This window comes from Panthera uncia, assembly GCF_023721935.1.
Source record: "Panthera uncia isolate 11264 chromosome A3 unlocalized genomic scaffold, Puncia_PCG_1.0 HiC_scaffold_12, whole genome shotgun sequence".
In the NCBI taxonomy this organism is placed as follows: domain Eukaryota; kingdom Metazoa; phylum Chordata; class Mammalia; order Carnivora; family Felidae; genus Panthera; species Panthera uncia.
In genome coordinates, this window is record NW_026057579.1 from 12,537,877 (window position 1) to 12,555,842 (window position 17,966).

Genomic DNA, 17,966 nt, shown 5'->3' on the forward strand with positions numbered 1-17,966 from the left:
TTTATTTTTTAAAACTTTATTTTTTTTTAATTTTTTTTAACGTTTATTTATTTTTGAGACAGAGAGAGACAGAGCATGAACAGGGGAGGGTCAGAGAGAGGGAGACACAGAATCCGAAACAGGCTCCAGGCTCCGAGCTGTCAGCACAGAGCCCGACATGGGGCTCGAACTCACAGACTGTGAGATCGTGACCTGAGCCGAAGTCAGCCGCTCAACCAACTGAGCCACCCAGGCGCCCCCATTTTTATTTATTTATTTTTTTTAATTTTAATATGAAATTTATTGTCACATTGGTTTCTATACAATATCTAGTGCTCATCCCAACAGGTGCCCTCCTCAATGCCCATCACCCACTTTCCCTTCCCTCCCACCCCCCATCAACCCTTAGTTTATTCTCAGTTTTTAAGAGTCTCTTATGGTTTGCCTCTCCCTCTCTAACATTTTTTTCCCTATGACCCAGCAATAGCACTGCTAGGAATTTACCCAAGGGACACAGGAGTGCTGATGTATAGGGGCACTTGTACCCCAATGTTTATAGCAGCACTTTCAACAATAGTCAAATTATGGAAAAAGCCTAAATGTCCATCAACTGATGAATGGATAAAGAAATTGTGGTTTATATATACAATGGAATACTGCTTGGCAATGAGAAAGAATGAAATATGGCCTTTTGTAGCAACATGGATGGAACTGGAGAGTGTTATGCTAAGTATCTCATTTATTGTGCACACGTCTCTGCTTGCCCACTCTTGAATATCAGTTCTACAGTATATTGCAATGACAACTGATATGTACTAAGGATTTCACCAAACTCTCCATCTGTGTTTTCTCCCACCACATCTACCAGAAAAGTTCCAAGGGTTTTAGGGGCACCTGGCTGAGGATGCAGCTCTTGATCTTGGGGTCATGAGTTTGAACCCCACATTGGAGGTAGAGGTTACTTACAAAAATAAGAGATCCAAGGTTAGAGTTTTACCTAGTGAAACTTTACATGCTGACTTTTAAAAGGAAGGTCGAGAGGCATCTGGGTGACTCAGTTTGGTTAAGCATCCAAGTCTTGATTTTGGCTCAGGTCATGATCTCACGTTGTGGGATCGAGCCCTGCATTGGGTTCTGCAGTGAGCATGGAGCCTGCTTGGGATTCTCTCTCCTCCTCTTTCTGCTCCTTCCCCACTCACTCTCTCTCTCTCTCTCTCTCTCTCTTTCTCTCTCTCTCTCTCTCTCTCTCTCAAAAATAAATAAGCATTTTTTTTAAACTAAATAATATATAAGCTATTGGAAGTTGAAGTGAACATAATGGAAAACAACTCCTGAATAACAGAAAAAATTGTAAATCTTTTAAGTCTATTTATGTGGCTTCATTAGCAAAAATGTTCTGCTAAAGCACAAACCTGAAGGATCTCTTCACAATTCGCTGAAGAAGAAAAATAAGCAGAACAGTTTATAACTCATTAGTCAATGGAGACTATAAAGACTAGATGTACATTAAGCCATTGGTTGATTCCTGAAAAGGATTGCAGAGGACAGTAGTGAAAATAAGTCAGATTCTCCTGATTTCTTCTTAAATGTCAATGGTAGGGAAAAAAAAAATGAGATGGTCACAAATTGTTGAGCTATTCCTAAAAATTTTCTCATTAGTTATGCATCTGATGGTGGGGGTATTTTGTTTTTAAATTGCCTAGAAGTAATGTTCAATTGGCTATTCTCACAACACAGTTGGCCTAACACAGAGGCCTCACTGGTGTATTTCATCAGGAATGGAGAAAACTTCAGCCTGAAAATACTTCCTTTGCTAATGCTACAAATTGCTGTTAGTAATTTCCTACCCTTGCTTTTTAGTTCATTGCCCTTTCTCAACTCATTTTTATTGATAAATCACGGAGGATTTTTAAATGCCATCCCATTAAATGACAGTCTGAATGGAGTCTGCACAGACTCCTAGGTAACAACATTTAATTTTTTTTCATTCTTCTTTCGAACTCAGAGTTACAGACCTGGGGAGAGACAGAGCGCAAGAGCCAGATCTAACCTTTCTCTAATTTTACTCAGTTGCTGATGTGACTTTTTAATGAAAGAGGGCCCTGTACATCTTGTTAGGAAAGTGTTCTCAGCGTTGAAAAGATGGAAATATTTCATGAAATTCTATTTGCTGCATTTTTATTTATCTTTGTGTATCTACCTTATATTATCATTGAGATGAATGGACTATATTCACTTTTTCATTTCTTTTTCTGTATCTCCTATTGTTTTTTAGCTTCCCCCTGTTTTCTTCTGTGTTTATGTTCTAGAATAACGTAAAACAAGAAGTATGCTTTATTTATCGAAAAGAATTTATCTGTGTTTATTCTTTTTGTAAACATCATATTTTGGGCCATTAGATGTCTCTTGAACCTAAATTGCTTGTTACCTACAACGGCCCATGTTTGTTTGAGGTATTGTACTGTTACTGATAAGGAACATGCTGGCTTTCCTACTTCTTACCCACAGGCATCGTGTGAAGATTCCCACAGGCATGTGTAAGGAATTGTGTAAGGATTCTTCTTACCTCCTATAGGTCAAAAGTTCAAAAACTATACAACTTTCAAACAGACATTCTATCTCACCTGCTTTATTTAATCCTATTAAGGATTTGACATTATTTCAGATATGTTTTTACAGACTTAAGATACAATTGAAATACAATTAATGACTCAGCACATATTTAACAGTCTGATAAGGTTTGATCTTTCTATATAATGTCTATGAAACCATCACAGCAATCTATACACATTAACTTACCCATTACTGCCCAAATTTTGCTTGTGGCCCCTTTTTAATGCCTCCTTTCTGTCCACTCTACTCCCTGCTACCAGCCAATCACTGATCCGCTTTTTCTGTAGTTACAGATTTTTTTTTTCTAGAATGTTATAAAATATAATCTTGCAGTGTGTATTCTTCTTTGGTGATGAAGGGGTCTGGCTTCTTTTTTTCAGCAAAATTACTAAGATTCATCCATGCCATTGCATTATCAGTAGTTCATGTTTTATTGCTGAGAAAATACTCCATTATACTAGAATACCATGATCTGTCTATTCACTCATCTGTTGATGGAGACTTTGGTTTTTTCTCCATATTACTTTAAAATTTAGTCAAATATGCATTGATCTACCCAGTACAGGTCATTCTTCAGATGCATAAACTGCTTTACATCATTTTTGTCAGGCAAAAGAGTCTCCTTATCTTACTTTCTAAACAAAACTTTTACAAAAATTATGTAGAGAAATAAATTAGGTGTGCATCAGAATTTCATACTTCAAAATAAGGAGGATGTCTATGAATATGGTTTCAGAACAAACTTACATATTTTATGAAATTATCAAGTGAATAGCATAAGACCACTATCTGTATAATTAATTTCTTTAAAATAAGAGTTGGGTGGGACTGAATGAGTCAGGCGATGTTGTAGAACAAAAGGTGTATAATCTAGCAAAACTGATAAACAAAAATAGCTTCAACAGAGGGGACACCCTCCCTTTTTAAGTCCTGTTAGGTATCATTAGCCAAAAGACAATCACTGTAGGAATCCAACATTTATTTCAATAACCTGATTTGTTTCATTGGGAGAGCCCTTAAGAGGATCAACAGAGCAAAGCCCTACGTGATGGTGGCAGGGCAGAGCATAAAAGATTCCATCTTGATGATAGCTTGAGTCTGATGCATCTTGGTTCTGCCTCATCCCTCCTCCACCCTCCCCACTTCCCACCTACCCTGGTCCTGCCACCCCATCTAGATGTGCCAGGTCAAGCAAAGCAAAGGTCAGGGGAAAGAATCTAGCAACAAAATGGCAAATCTCCTGACTCTGAGCCTGGAGAAATTTCAGAAGATATGCCTATTTATCAGAAGTGTAATCTGTCACCTATACCTTCCATGGAATCAAATGGCATTTGCTCTGAGGCAGCTGTGTATGTGTTTTCTTTGTTTTTTCTCTTCACAAGAATCACATAAGAGAAGCCAACAACTGTGTGCCTGAAGAGCTGTAGGGTAACCTGGGAATTATATTCTAGTGAGATATAACACAGAGCCATGATCTTTCCTAAATATATGGTCTGATAGCAGAAGAGAGTTATTCCTTTTAAAGCTAGAAGGGCTTCTGAAACATATTCTCCTTTACTTCCCTGTAACAACTTTCCTTTAGGTAGTCCAGAAATGGTGCTTTGGATAAGCAGAGTAATTGCATTTACTCATGTGAATGATATACTATTCATGCCTTATTAACTACCATACACTAAGTAGTATGCATATTGACTTAATATAAATCAGCATATTTTTGGTCCTCTTCAACTTCCAGCCATTTCTCTGATCATGTGCATTTAGTTTTATCTTCATAGTCTTTAACTTACATAGCATAGTTACTGGCTTACAACCTAAGAAAAAAAGTAAGAAAATATTGACAGACATATAACAGCACACCCATTCAGTGTTCCCCAAGAGATCAACAGTTCACGTGGTGCTTTCTGACAAGGTTTTCTACTTAAAAAAAAGAGACTATTTTTTCCATTTCACTGACAAAATACCTATTGTTTGTCCAGCAATCTCTGGTGCCGTGGAAGTGCACACCTGGGCAGTTAGGTATTAATTACTAAATCCTAGGTAATGGAACAGGGCTGTCCTGCTTGCCCTTGACTGCATCAGAACACATCAGGAAGACCTTGTTCCTTTTTAGTGAGACTTATTCTTTGTTTCTTTTCTTGCTCTGCATCTTGTCAAATTGAAGAAACACAGTGTTTCCTTGATTGGATCTGCACTGTGGGGATGCCCTGATCCGCAGTCATGGGAATAGTTGAAGATACAAAGAAATCCAGACACAAAATACTGCTACTTTCACAGAATATATCCTGTGGAGCAACAGCATTGATTATTCCTGGGGACATTTTAAGAAGGCTTAATTACGGCTCTTGGAACAACTTTCTTTTTCATTTTGTGTCGTACATGAATGGAAGTGAAAGATGCTTTCACACAGCAAACCCAACGTGAGAGACAGACAGGACTGAATTGAATAACTGTGGTTCAGTTAAGGTCATTGATTATGTTGCTGTATGGCAAAGGATACTTGTCACCTACTATGTGCAAAATCCATAATAGAATATACTCACGATATGATTTGTAATAGCCTGGATATTAAAGTCAACTAGGGAGACAGGCATATACGCATATAACCATAATAAAAAGCAAACGTATGAAAGACACTATAATAGAATCAAAACCATTCTACTGAATGTTGAATGCTGGATCCCCAAATATCTGCCAAAACAGCATCTACCAAAACAACCTATTGATGATACAAAGCTGAGTTTAGTGCAGGTGAGAATACTTCCTCCATGGAGTTTTAGTCCTGTCTTTAAGAGGGGAAGACAAGGCTGGAATTTACTGAGAATTGAAAGTTCTGTTTAAAGGAGGACTTTCACCGGGAGCGGGGGGTCAGGGGATGGGAGCTTGATTAGAATTGGGTAAGGATCATAACATAACCATTTAGGATTGGTACAAAAAGCAAAGTAAGGAATTTAGAGACAAAGCATTCATAGAATCTTAGGGTGTAAGCTATTGATTTCCACTGAAGAATTCTTGGTTCTTTTGGAAGGTCCATTCCTGGAATAGCGAAATCATGCTACTGAAGACAATAGCATAGTCAAGTTATGTTAATGTAGACCAGGGATCTTCATACTGTTTCTAGGTATCCAGCCCTATAAACAAAGCTGAAAAAATGCTTCACATTTTTAAAAGATTGAAAGAAGAAAAATGTAACAAAGATGAGATGTGGCCTGAAAATCCTACAATATATACTATCTGGCCCTTCTCAGAAAATGTTTGCCAACCCCTAATGGAGAGAGTAAGTTGGGTGGATGGAGAGGTAGTTTCAATTTCAGCTTTTAAGCATTATATAGGGATAGACAGTTTTGGTTCCCAATACTCAAGCCTACTACAGAGAAGAAAGTCATTCCTACAGATAACGGGTTGTGAGAGATTTGGGTGTGGCCTGGGAATTTTGACATGGAAATTGGGAGATGAAGTAGAGAAGGGTATATTTTAAAAAGCAAAAGGAACAAACTGCACAAAGTCAGACCTTGGGAGTACAGCAATTTTCTCTCTTTTTCTTTCCCTAATCACTGCCTCAAGAAGCACTTATTCAGATCCCAATTTTTAACAAGTGGTATCCTAAGCAGGCCAATCAGCTTCATCCTTGCTCTGTGTGAACGAATTATGAAAGACAACAAAGAGTGACAAGAACTGAACTCTTAAGGATGTTACTCCTCGGGGAAAACAATTTATACATATGTCACAGTTACCAATGTCTATCACTTTTTCTTTCATTTTTATTGTTTAAACACTGAATTCCAAACAAGTCTTTTCCTTTAGGAAATCTTTTTATTGCATTTTCTTCTCATGAAAAAGTATAAAACTAACTAGAATTAAATAACCTAATGGCCCATTTGGAATCTATTAGAGGAGTTAAGGCCACTTGATACGATGTAAATCGCTAATTAGTGAAGTGATGCAAATAAATCCTTAGCAGCATAAGAAACAGATTATTTTTGTTGAGTAGTAGATTATACATGGATTTTTCATACAGTCCAGAAAAAATGTATATTGCTTTATTCCACAGTCTTTTTCTGTTCTTTGAAACTATCACAAAGTGCTCATAGCCAAATACCAGTATATCATAATATGTTATATTGAATGCAATATTGTGTAGAGAAATATGTGACAATTCTCTCTGGGTCCAAGTAAGATGTACATAGACTAGAACATTTTCATTCATTTTTCCAGAATATCCAACAGCAATATATGAACATCATAACCAAGAAAAACTAATATTAAGATAAGGCCAGAAGTCAGTGTTTAACAACCAATCATAAAGGTAGTATCTTATCTCTAGGTTCTTGAAGTAAAGCTAAAATAAACAAATACACAAACAGGTGGCTTTTTCCAACAGTGTTGAGAAAATTAAAGAGAGGAGAGGGAAAGAAGGAGAGCAAAAGAAGGAGGGAGAGAAAGATGGAGGAAGCCTTCAGTCATACAGAATGAAGAGATTTAACAAAGACCCTGGAAGTAGAATGTTCAGCATTTATCAGAATGAAAATTCAAAGCTCAAATTTTGCATTTAAATAATTCTCTTGCACCTTTAGGAAAATAGAATGTGCACAGGGTACACCCCCCCCATTTATTTCTATAAAGGATATGAGTCCATTTTGTTTTCAGGAAAATATTAGAGGAAAAACAGACATTTGCATGATGACTGAGTCCATCTGTTATAGACCATTAAGAGTTTGATCTGTTTTGTGTTATCTGAAATCTAGCACTCCACCAGAATTTTATCCCACTCATCAAATAAAGTAAAATAAACAAAATAAAGGAAAACAAAGGAAAACTAACAAAATTAATGTCTTTGTATGATTGAAGTCTATTGATTATAGACATCATACAAACTAGGTCATTTGTAGATCATTTGTCTGACTAAGCAAATTCTGTCTTTGGGATTAATTCTATTTCAGTGGTAATTGCAACAATGAGGCAAAAGAGGAAAGTAATAAAAAGTAACCCTAATACCTGTTAGGTAGTGTTTTATATTGACATATGGAATGATTTGTTAAAAGCTCATTTTATATTCTTCCAAGTAGCCTCTGTACAATGATTCTAGGAATAGATAATACTACAGATAATTCAAAATTTTTAGAGAGAGAGGAAAATGAGTCTCAGAAAGGTCAAGTGTGTTTTTCAGATTTCCATGGAGATCTCGTGGGCCTCCATGTCTGTGCTTTCTACCAAATCCTAGTCATGGTAAATGGTATTCCCCCTGCCATGTTTTTCTATGATATCACACTACAGTAATCTGTTCAGTAATTTTAAGAGGGGATTTGGAATGTCAGAGTGTTCACTTCATTGTCAAGGATTGCTGGAAGGCACATTATATGCAAATAGGAAAGGACATGGTTATTATTCTAAAGACCCTTCCCACCCTTAGCACTCTCTGCTGTATCCTGTTTACTGATCCTTTAATCCTTAAGAAACATTTAGGACCTCAGTCCCTTCATTTTTCTGTCTTTGTATCATACTTCGCCATCATCACTTACATCTTGGTTCTGGATGCCTTATTAATTACTTGATTTACTTCTTCATCAGTCCCTTCAATCCCACTCAAATTTCTGCATTTCTGTCACACAATGTAGTTGGATAATACATATTTTCAACTCCTTCAAAATGGATGCTAAGTGTCTCTGGAGAGAAGAGTATTATCTTCTGATAGGGTGACAATTCAGTGCTAGAAAAGCCCTTAAACTAGACAATCACTTAATGTATTTTTGTTGATCTTTCTCTTCTGCCCCTCAATGACTGTCCAAATATTAACAGGTTTCCTCATGTTTTCACACAACCCACCACGTACTCTCCCATTTTCAATTGCAAATCCCACCACCCAAAATACTAAATTGTGGCACTTTATTACAACTCAATCTTGCTGATCTGTCTCCACCATTTGATTTTAAATTGTTTATGAAGTGGTTATTTCTTAACTAACTTTTATTTCCAGTGGCTACTATACAGAAAGATCTAACATAAGTAAACAGATAAATATTGATGCAGTCCCCTGTTTGTTCACACTATTCTTGTTGGAATTTCTTCTTCCTACCCTCTCTTCCTTCTTTCCCACCATCTTTCCAATTTGTTGCTGAATTACTTACTTCTAAACTCATTTTATTTACCATTTATGTATCTCCTCTCAGAAGACTTAGTTGAATATTTCTAGTCTGGGCTACCTGTCCTGACTCTTGGCTCATAAAATACCAGTGCATAACTTCATTGTAGTTATTATTATATTACCTCTACTAGTTAAATTATATACACAGTACAAAAAAATAAAATAGCATGGAACTATACTAAATTAAAATAACTTTTCTCTCCATTCCCTTGAAGAACAATATCAGAGTTAAATTGCTTATCTTTTTCTCAAATAACACCAATTATTTGAAGTTGAAATTGTGAATTAGTTAAGTTTGTCTTAAATTTATATTATGATTCTTAACTTTCTTTTTTCTTTTCCTTTTTTTTTTTTTTTTTTTTTTTCTTTTTGGTCTTCCTGGAGATGTGAATTTCCTTTTGCTCACCTATAAAAGAAGCATATACCTTTAGCCTGACTCTACAATCATACAAGTTCTTCATCATAACATTGTTAAAATGAAGGCTCTGACTTCTTGTTTTCAGTTAGGGTTAGTTGGTCTCTACACAATTATGCAGAATAGCTCTCATTCTGGAATTCTGAATTAAATGCAATTTTAAAATACTGTGCAGTTTTTTCCCCTTGGTTTTTATCTCATTTCTTTTTTTTTTTTCAGTGTACCTTACAAATCTGAAAGAAAGAAACAACTCTATTTTGTCTTCACACATTATGAATAGTTGGCAAGAAAGTACAATTTTCTCTTACAGCTTCCAGTTTTCTAATGCAAATCTGATTTCTGTTCATTTATTTGTCTATGAACTGGAATGTTTCCATAATTACTGTTAAGACCATCTTTTCATCTTTGCTATTCTGAAATTTCATGAAATGTATCTTAATGGGAGAACTTTATCCATCTACCATTCCGGGAAGTCTGTGGGTCTTCTTAATCTGATATTTTTTGGTCTGAAATACTGTGATATAATCTCAGTTAGTTCTTTGACTAGTGTCTTGTCTCCTTTTTTCCTGTTAACTCTTTCTAAAACACTTATTAGTTGGATGATGGAATTTGAGCCTCCATATCTCTGATGTCGTTCTCAGAATTTCATCCTTTTTTGACTTTTTGTTCTGTCTTTTGATTTATAACTTTTGTTTTATTTTCTAATTGTTTCTAAATGATTTTTCTCTCCAGAAATACTTTCTTATTCTCTGATAAGTTTTTGTTTTTAGTGAAATCTTGATTTTTTTTGAATGCAGAAGCTTCTGGAATTTAAGGATTTCACTATAGATTTTAAAAGGCATTTTTCTGATCCTTGAATTCTTTTTCTTTTGGCATTATTTTTTTCCTATTTGTTCATCATGGTGCTTCTCTATTTTTGCTCTTGGCTTCCTGAAAATTTCTGATCATATTTTTTCCTCAATTCATATCCATGAATTAAAAAAATGTGTGTTAATATTAGCTATTGACCCCAATTTCCTATAGCACTATGTAGGTCTCTGTTCCCCTATATAGAAGACATGACTAGGAGTTCTATTTCATGGATGGGGACATGTCAAGTGACACACTTCTGTTTGTCCTGAATGAGTACAGAGCATGCAGGCATCCTGTGACCATCAAATCACCTGTCTTATGCCAAAATAAGATGTTTACTTTAAGGTCTTGTCTCCCATAAGTACATTGTTCATTTTCTTTAGAAAGCAGGTCTTGGTGCTAATCTCTCTAAATATGCACTGTGGGAAGATGTGGTCATTTACTCTTGACATAAATTCCTTTCTCTGGTCTATAGCCTACTCCTGTTCTATATGTTTAAGGACTCCCTAAGGTTCAGTTGGAGTATGTTTTCTCTCTGCTACAGTCTCCTCCTATCCATGTTTCTGGATTGCTACTAGATTCCTCTACTATTCTGTATAGTCTAAATTTCCATACATATTCCAAAGTCTCTAATCCAATGATGAAACCCTTCTCATTATAAAAAGCATTTATGAATTTGTTTCCTTTTATGCAACTTCACTGTCTTTTCCTGAAATTTGAAGTGAAAAGTGGCATAAATGTATACCCTTAGCCTCATTCAACAGTATACAGCCAACACACAGCCTTAATAATATACATTTGCCAAGGGTGCAGTCGGTAAGGGCTAGCATTCCCATGATGCATGGATAACAAACTTTCCAATTTCCTGCTTAAAATCCACTCATCTTTTTGTCAACAATAAACATAAGTTGTGGCACTGTTAAAATGTGCACACATTTTTGTATATATCTCACCGTGCTCAAGAGTTGAATCCATAAGTACGTAGATCACATCCTCTTCATCTTTAATTTGATAGTAACTTTCTCCCAAACATTCATTCCAGTAGCTGCTCAATGTGCATACTTCCCAGGTTGAAAAGCCATTTAGTGATCAAAACTTATTCTCTGGTGTCACACAAGAGATGAAGCCCCTTTGTAAGGAACACATTCTATAATAAGCACGATAATATCAGTTCACCAAAGGTTTTCCTTGCTTTAAACCTGGTTTCTTTTAGTATTTTCTTAATTTATTCAACACTGACTCTGATTTGCCAGGCCAGAGAGGATAGATTTGAAGTATAACAATTATGAGTAAAGCGATGTTAATTAAAAGCAAAAATAATTATACATTTTTGTGCAACCTCATTTCTACTCTCCTTACAAAGGAATTCAAAGCAGTTTAGAACCATTATAAACTGCATGTCTGATCTTTTGTTTTATAGATCTCTTTATTCATTCTTCCATATTTATATTGGCCTTTTTTAATCATGAGACAAATTTCTAAGCCGAGATGCAGGATACCGTCTGGTGTTAGCAAGAACAGTAATAATAATGTCTGTGTAATGTCTCCTCTGTACAAGCGTTAGCGTCCATAAATTCAAATACCTACAGGGTGCTATCAGGTAAAGGGAGTGCTTGGGGTTGCTATTAAAATATAAACTAGCTTTTAAAAATAAATATTTTATTCTCTCCTTAGTATTATGTTAGGGAAAAGCAACAATCTATGTTTTCTCATTCAACTCACTGTCAAAGTGGGGAACAGTGGTTTTGTGGTGAATCAGAGTTAAAGCCTTGTGTGTGCCGTTGCTTTAAAATTAATTGTGAAATAATGTGGATATACTAGAGGGAGTAAGCAATACTAAGGTAAATACTTGTATATCCATTTTTTGGTTTTAGAAATAGAACATTACACATGCTTTTGGAGCCTCCTGAGTATCGAAGCTTCCCTTCTTATCCACCTATCCCTCCTCATCCACTGACCCCCAGAAACATTCATTATATCAATTTTGGTCGTTACCAGTTTCTTGCATTTCTGTATTTATTACATAATTATGTATCTTTAATATATAGTTGTTCATATTTTCAAATCTATGTACCTGGAGTGGTATTGTGTGTGTATTCTCTTGCCAATTGTTTAGCAATCAATTATTTGACATTTGTTGAGACTTTATAGTCTAATACATAGTAAGTTTTCTCAAATGTTCCATGTGCATATTTATGGTGTACCCTTCAATTACCGGATATAGATTTTATATGTGTTATTTGTTTGTTTGTTTGTTTGTTTATTTATTTATTTAATTTTCTTAATTTACATTCAAGTTAGTTAGCATATGGTGCAACAATGATTTCAGGAGTAGATTCCTTAATGCCCCTTACTCATTGATCCCATCCCCTCCCACAACCCCTCCAGTAACCCTCTCTTTGTTCTCCATATTTAAGAGTCTCTTATGTTTTGTCCCCCTCTCTGTTTTTATGTTATTGTTGCTTCCTTTCCCTTGTGTTCATCTGTTCTGTGTCTTAAAGTCCTCATATGAGTGAAGTCATATGATATTTGTCTTTCTCTGACTGAAACACTTCATTTAGCATAATACCCTCTAGTTCTATCCACGTAGTTGAAAAATGGCAAGATTTCTTTCCTTTTGATTGCTGAGTAATATTCCATTGTTTATATGTGTCTTTTAAACCAAGCTTACTAATTAGGTTGTTCAAATAGTCTCTTTCCTCATATTTATCTGCTTAATTTATCACTTACAGAAACAGGTGCAAACAAACAAAAACAAAATCTCCTCCTCTGACAGGGTATTTGTAAAAATTTCTCATTGTGGGATTTTTGTCAAATACTCTTTATGTATGTTTATGTATGTCCATAAAATTTAGAATTTCAGAAATTATTATACACTCCAGGGAAGGTGCAAAAATGTACAGGGAAGTCTTGTGCTCCCTTTACCCAGCCTCCCCTAATAGTAACTTCTTGCATTACTATACATAGTATTGTATACTATACTAAAGTATTTATATGGCTACAGTACTATTGCTATAGTACTATTGCATTACTATACATAGTATCATATACACAGCATACTATATATACATATCTTGTTATATACTACGCTACTTGCATTGCTACAGCACTATTTAGTGCCATTGCATTGCTATACATAGTATATTACATATACATAGTATATATACATAGTGCACTATGCTGTACTACTTGCATTACTATACTACTATTACTATAGTACTATTATGTTACTGTACATAGTATCATATACATGCTATACTGTAGGTACATAGTAGATATACCAAGTACACTATACTATACTACTTGCAGCACTATAGTATTATTACTGTAGTACTATTGTATTGCTATACATAGTATCATATACATGGTATATTATGTATACATAGTATATACACTATTACACTATATTATACTACTTGCATTACTTTAGCACACTATCAAAACCAGGAAAACATCGGGATAATCCACAGAGCTTATTCAGCTTTCACCAGTTTTACAACCTCTTACTTGAGTGTGGGTATACAATTGTTATACAATTTTTAAATTTTATACCATTTTATCATATGTGTAGATTTGTATAAACACCACCACATGCAAGATGAAGAATTGGTCCATTACCATGGGGCTCTCCCTTGCACTATCCCTTTATTTTTCTTATATATTTTTAATGTCACTTATATAAGTAACTGACTTTTATATAAAATATCCTATTTTCTCCAGTGTTCAAAAATAAGCCAAAGTGTTTAGGCTACAATCTCATCCAACACTATGCAGGCCTAGGAAAACATGTCTATTGCCTGAAATCAACCTAGAGGTGCCTGCTTGCCATCTGGTATACATTACAATTCAGCTAAATATAACTGCGTATCTGATGATACACATCAGATATGTCTTAATCTAGTGTTTGGTATTTGTTTATATGGCCATGTAGATATTTGCATTCTATACTCTCTATTATTTAGACATTTTGAAGAAAAGGCTAAGATTGTTTATTTCTCAGACCGTTGATCATTTACTATGTAGAATATTCTGAGTTAAACACAGTTAGTCAGGGGTCATTCTTTTCCTTCTAGCAATCAGCACATGCCATCCATAAATCTCTTCTCTTATGCTCCTGACTCTTGTCAATGCATCGATGTATATTAATTTCAACTGTGATTCCCCACTAAGGATACCCAATATTTATTATTCCTACTATGGTCAGCACAACCCCAGGCCTAAAAGTCTATCCTGGGTCTGTGGAGCAAGTTCAAAAGCCTGTGTGTGTTTATTAACTTATAACCCTATGTTAAACATACTTCCTGGGGAAACAATGTTGTGTTTACTTTTCTGGCTCTCATTCTCTGAAGAACCATCACAATCCTTTGTGTAGGGATCTCACTTCACATTTCTAAGATAATAATAACAAACCTGATAGAAAATGTGTCCTGGGCCCCTCCGGTATGTGTGGAACTCTGCAACGTACTTAACAGGGATTGTTTACTATATCATAACAGCAACTCTGTGGGGTAGGTAATATTATTTTTTACTGATGTGAAAATTGAGGCTTTGGAAGGTTAATGAGCAAAGTGAAGGTGGGGCTCAATTTTAAGTGAAATGTGAATTTAATAGTCTCCCACCCTGTTCTGCTCTAGTGAACTAGTTTTTAGATGATATATATATTCAAAATGGTGAGGGGGAATGATAGACTATATGATAAAATAGCAAGAATCAGACCACACTGAGTGTGGAAGATGAGTACCACACATTCTTTCTGGGCAAGTTCATACAGTGTTTTTCAATTAAAAAACAATAAAAAGCTACAGACCAAATGGTCTTTGAAGTGTTACTGTTTGGAAAAATGAGCCACATGCAACATATTCCTCCTGTGTGAAATCAAAGTATAGGCACGGGTCACGTATCCTACTGTATGTTAGGAAGGTTTAGCATCACTCCACTACTGGATCACTGGACCGGACAAAAGTTGACAGAGATGAGATCAGAGTCCTTTAAAAGAACAACTCCGAGAAATGTAACTGATTTATTTTTAACAGGGAATTAAAGAAAGCAAATTTCTTATTAAATCCAACAAAGGTGTGAGGAAGGAACAAGTTAATGAACAACCTGATGGCCGACTAATAGATTATTTCATGAGATCAGAGATGAGGCCAGGCTCATTATGAGGTGTCTGTTTAGAGTCCATTTTTAAAGATATGGGACTTGGCAGGCAGTGTTCCTGCTTGAAACATCCGTTGCTATTCCTGGTCACGTAGGATGAATGGAGTGTCTGACAATGATGGACTGTGCAGTAGCAGCCTTGCTGCTTGGAAATTAATTTGAAGTCCTCTTCTAGAGAACTGCTATCTTCTGTTACTACACAGAAACTTGATTGTACTAATAACGTGTGCCCAAGTCCAGAAGAGGCACAGTGCAAGGCAGAAGCCTAGGATTTCCAAAGAAAAACAAAAACATTGCAGAAAATAATTAAAGAGGAATTTTGTAGGGAAATGTCTAAATTCTTATTATCAGGGTGTTTAGTGGCCATGCTTCAAACTGCAATGGCAGCTTTAAGCCACACACAATATGCAATATAGGCACATATACCCTGTATCAGAAAAAGTTCCATGTGTGTTTGATTTAATACTACAACTAAGACTAACACTGGGGTGCCTGGGTGGCTCAGTGGGTTAAGCATCTGACTTTGGCTCAGGTCATGATCTTGTGGTTTATGGGTTTGAGCCCCACATCCCAGCTCTGTGCAGACAGCTCAGAGCCAGGAGCCTGCTTCAGATTCTGTTTCTCCCTCTCTCCCTGACCCTCCCCCACTCGCTCTCTGTCTCTGTCTCTCTCTCAAAAATAAACATTAAAAAAAAAAAGACTAGTACTACTAATAACAGGTCAAATACTTACTGAAATTGGTTTAATAATAACATTAATAATGATAAAATAAACATAGTTATTGAGCTCTTGGTATATGCCAAGTATTATGTCAGATAATTTATAAGTATTAGATCACTTAATCTTTGTCATGGCCTTGAAAATAGTATTTTCTCAGTTTCACAGGTGAGGTACAAAAGTCTTGTAAAGGTTAAATAAATTGCCCAAGGCAATTTTATTTCAGAATCTATACATCACTATGCAATATGTTCCCTATCTCTATTTGTATCATGAGCTCATTGACAGTGAGGGATAGTGAACTAATAATAATAGCAGACACTTACTTAGTACTTACATGTATATGTGCAAGACACTCTTTAAGATATATGTATATATCTTAAAGAGTATATATACAAATGTACACATGTACATATATATTTTACTGTAAGCGTATATAATATGTATCACACACATATATATAATTTATATACATATATAAAAATATGTATTCATATGATTCTCAACCACTATTGAGGCAGGAATAATAAAATTATATATATTACATATTAATATATGATATATATTATAAATTATTATTAACTATTAATATTATTTACATGTTGCAGATAAAAACACTGAAGCACTGAAAGTTGGATCACTTGGCCAAGTTGGCCCAAGGACTTCTCTCAGATCTAGGCCAGCTGGGTCCAGTGCTGTATTCTTACCTACAATGCTCTACTATCTATGCTAATAAGGATATAGAAATAGAATGTGAAGGAATCCGAGGCATCAGTGAGAGAGGTTTTTAAACCAAGGCCTCTGACAGCCTTTCTCTCTCCCATCTCCACATTTTCATGAAGAAATCTGTTATCAGGTGCTACATTCTGAAGGTCTGTGTCCCTGCAAAGTTATTGAAACCCTAATGCCCAGTGTGATGGTATTAGGAGGGTGGGGTCTTTGGGAAATGCTTTGGTCATGAAGGTGTAGCCCACATGAATGGAATGAGTGCCTTTTTGAAACAGACCCCAGAAACCTCCCTCACCCCTTCCACTATGTGAGGATACAGCAAGAAGGCACATGCTACAAACTGGAGAATAGATTCTCACCAGAACACAAAGATGGTGGTGCCTTGATCTTGGACGTCCAGCCTCCAGAATTGTAAAAATAAATTTCTGTTGTTTATAAACCACCCAATCTGTGGTGGTTTTTTACAAAATCTAGAAAAGACTAAGAAATAGCATTAACAGAGAAAAAGCCCATGTGACTGACATGTAGTCAAGGCTCATCCCAGATCAATGAAACATAGCAAGGTACTTTACAGAGAAAGCAAGCAATAGCACCTTTTGGATGAAGAAGACCACCATCACAACCTTAGATCACCAACTTGAGTTTTTAGGCCATGTATGCTTTTTAGAGAGATAATACAAAATAACTTTTAAAAATAAGAGTATAGATCTATCTATAGAGTCTATGTTTATTATAAATATATTAGCGTATGTCTTTTTGTATGATTATGTGTATATGGAGTACATCCTTTCATATCATAAACATTTCTTTTTTTTTTTTTTTTTGGAAAAAAACATTCCACTTCTTCTAGAAAAAGTTTTGGGTTCTTTAAAAAAATATTACATTCTTGGGATTTTTGGCAATAAATTTTACCCCTATTTATATTTTGTTTGTATAAAAACTATGATAGATTGAGGAGCTTAGGAAATGCAACTGTTTGAGATATTCAGATTATCCATTTACAAATAACATCAGTTCTGGATTAATATTAGCACCAGCTTCTCTTTATTGTGCTATATTAGTGTAACCAAAGTAGTGTCTAGGACCAAAACAGAATAGCTAACCTGAAAGTACTGTATTTTACTAACATGATGCCATGAACTTTGTCACTGGGATCCAAATAGATTTAAAAAAAAAAAAGTGGAGAGGAAGGCCAAGCATTTTATTATTATATCTGGTAGTATTTGCTGATAGAGGTTTTAATGATTAAGATAATAATTAAGATAGCAAGTTTCCTTGCCATTCTCCATCATGTATCTGCTTTGTGGACTTACATATACTTAACTGTGTCTCAGCTTCTTTGAGAGATATAAATAATAGTTTCTA